We start from the raw sequence: 3,652 nt of genomic DNA on the forward strand, positions 1-3,652 counted from the left end.
ATTTAAATAATGTCATCAGAAGCAGTCTATAGAGGAATCTTCTGACAGTAAATAATCTAGGTGTGAAAATTACGGTGGATTGTTGCTGCATACATTGGCAACATTTTCACTCAGACTAAAGGAAGACCTCGCCACCCTTTGAGTCTCACTTGAGGGGAAGGCTTACCACTCATGGCTCTGAGGCTTTGGTCCTTGACAGGGAGGACCAAGGGAGCAAGGACTTCACTCATTCCCTACTGGTGAGCTTCAAGTTGCCCTTTTGACCTTGTATAGCTGTTTTGTAGGGTTTCAGACTTGGATCAAGATTACCTAGTTATATGTCCTCTTACAAGACAAGGCCTTTTACTTTCTATTGAATAGTTTCAGTACACTTACAGTATTTAAACTTGAACAACTCCCCTTCTGAATTAAATGTCTGCGCAGTGTTTTTTTCAAGTCTTATTTATATATGTATGTATTTATTTATTTTTACGTGCACCTGTGTTTTGCCTTCATCGTGTACTGCATGCATGCTTGGTACCAGCATTCTGAAGTTACAGATAGTTGTGAGCAACCATGTGATTGCTGGGAGCTGAACCTAGGTCCTCAGCAAGAACAGATAATGCTCTAAACTATTAGGTCATCTGTCCCTTATAGTTTATAGATTTATTTAATTTTTTTAATTTTATGTGTATGAGTCCATGGTTGAAAATGTGTGTTATATGGGTGAAGATGTGACCAGGCCTTTTGCAATGGAAATTACAGTCATTAGATGAGTGGGTTCCTTCACTTTTTCTATCAACTCTGACTATGCAGACATTAATCAGGAATTCATTCCAGCTGAAGGTTTTCTCCAAAATGGCTCCCTGAGCAGAAGAATTGTGGATAATATTCAGGATGTAGTGGACACTAGCTAGTATTTTTTTTTTTTTTTTTGTAGTAGGAGCAATGAAGGTAACTTAATCTGTAGTGTTGTAGATCTTAGAGAGTTACAGGGCCTTTCTCAGTCGAGATGTGCTTGACTCAGAATACAAGAATGAGATCAAAAAGTCACCAAAATCCAATCTGAGATAGTGCTTCTTTAGTGCACTGTCCCAAGATGATAGTTAAAAACAGGATGTACATAAGAATAAGCAAAGCAAAAGCAGATTAAACAAAGGAAAATTAAGGGAACGTGAAATATTAGGAAAAGTAAGAAACTCAGAAAGATTGAGGAATTCAGGAAGAATGAGAGAAATTTCAGAGAGTGGGGTGTTCCCAAAAAAGGGGAAAAACCAGTTGCCTAGTTTCTTTTTTAGGGACATTTCATAGCAGAAACTGGACAAACACTAGGGTCATTTCTCTTGAAATTTGTGGATTTTCTCTGCATATTGTGGGCTAAACCAATGAGAGCATAGGAGGGTCATACCCTGAACCAATGAGAGCAGATGGGGATCATACCATGAACTAATGAGAGCAGAGTAGGATTCTATCCAGAGCCAATGAAGACAGAAGAGGATTATTGGTGTGGGAGTTTCTTCTGTCTATGCATTGCTTTTATTGGTAAATTAATAAAGAAACTGCTTTGGACCTACAGCAGAGCAGAACTTAGGTGGGCAGGGAAGATGGACCTGAATGCTGGGAGGAAGAAGGGCAAAGTCAGGAGACACCGTGGAGGCTCCACCAGAGATAGATGTGCTAACACTTTGCTGGGTAGGCCATGACCTTGTCGTGATGCACAGATTACTAGAAATGGGTTAAATTAAGATGTAAGAGTTAGCCAATAAGAAGTTAGAGCCAATGGGTCAAGCAGTGTTTTAATTAATATAGTTTGTGTGTGATAATTTGGGTCTAAGCTAGGTGGGTGGCCGGGAACCAACAAGCGGCCCTCATTGCAACAGATTATATCCTAACCAATGAGAGCAGAGGAGGATCATACCCTGAGCCAATGAGAGCAGAGGAAGATCATACCCTGAGCCAATAAGAGTAGAAGAGGATCCCACCCTGAACCAGTGAGAGCAGAGTAGGATTATATCTTGAGCCAATGAAAGTCAAAGAGCATTATACATTCTACACGGATCCTCCTGGTTGAGTCAGAGAGACCATCACATTTTGCTCCTGCACTGCTTGTAGTTAGGAAGGTGGTCAGGTGTTGAAGCCCCGCCCCACCACTGTCCATCTCTATTTTTCTGCTTTGTTAACTGCTCTTAACAGTTAACAAGCTCAATCAAGTTACTCTTGCCAATTGTTGACCTTGTAGGTGTTGCTGGGACGCTGACTGTGTCTTGTGTCTTGTTAATTACCAATTACACTCTGCTTTCTTTGTTTTCACATTTATGTGGGCATAACTGCAGCTTTATTATGGGCCTTTCTTCCTTTACTCCCATGGAACTCTCACTCCTGCCTCAGTATTGGTTATTTGACTAGTTCTTTCTTATTTATGCATGGTGGTGTGATTTAGGGAGAAAGCTTTAAAAGTCAGCAAACTTAATCAGTGTTTTTCTTCTAGTTTTTACACTGCAATGTTTCTTCTCCACAAAACATAAATGCCGCTGTGCTTACTGTAAGTTGATATATTAGTAATTTATTATTTTTGTCTAAAAAAGTAATAATTTAGTAATAAGGTATATATTCATTCCATTTCTTCTCGGTACTAAAAACCAGCCTTCAAAAACTTAAATTTTCTTTCAATGATCAGGTTAATAAATCTAGCTAATGTTTTTAAAGAATATTATGACATGGGACTACAAAAATAAGTCATAAAGAAATTTAGAGAAAGCTCCTTTATTTGGCTTATTTTACTTTATAAAGTAGACTGTGGCTCTATTCAAATAAACCCAAATGTAAACGTGTCCAATGCAGTAAAACATTCATTACAACATCCCATTATGCCAGAAAATAAAATACCATTTTATTTTCCAATTTTGCATTTTCCTATTTCTTCGCAAAATACAAAACAAAACAATGAAAACCTTTGCTTTGGTTATGGTCTTTGTAACTATTGTGATCTCAAATTGAAGAATTTTAGGTGAAGTGGAAACATCTGTGTACATGTCAAATAAGTGACGGAATGAGCTTGGACTCTAATAGAAAGATACCATATCCTTTGTGATGTCTATTAAAAATAGAAGTTCAGTTGAAGCCATCCATTTTTCCTTCTCTGTGCTTTTAGCTTTTGACCTTCTCCATAATCCTTATGTCTGAGAAGAAGCTGGCTTCCAATTTTAGTCAATTAGGGGAGACAGGCCAGAGTCCACTGAAAACTTCATGCCAGAGGAGGGTTTCTTGCCTCATCCTCAAATTCCTCTGGAGCTGCGCTCTGTTCCTCAAGTCAAGAACTTTCACTGTGAGTCCCCAAATCTCCCAAAAGGAAAGACAGATGCCCAGAAAAGAGGCATTGCCCCCTAACCCCCACCCCATCTCTCAGAAGAGGAATGAAGGAACATAAGAGCCCAGGTGGAAAACTTCGATGCTGTGTCTGGTAAACTAAAGGAGAATGTCCAAAACAATACACTTACTAATTTGTTTACTTCGATATAAGAAAACAGCAACACAAGAGCTGATGAGCCGAGGGCTGTTCTTTCTGTTTCTTGTCTTGGTTTTCCTTCTAAACTTTTGCTTACTTTCTTCTTCTGCTAGTCTAGCCTCTGATCTTTTATTTCTTCCTTCCTCTTCTTCCAGCCCCTTACCCAGT

Source organism: Alexandromys fortis, unplaced genomic scaffold, assembly GCF_014885135.2.
Source record: "Alexandromys fortis isolate MF-2015 unplaced genomic scaffold, M_Fortis_MF-2015_v1.1 scaffold_14, whole genome shotgun sequence".
Classification (NCBI taxonomy): domain Eukaryota; kingdom Metazoa; phylum Chordata; class Mammalia; order Rodentia; family Cricetidae; genus Alexandromys; species Alexandromys fortis.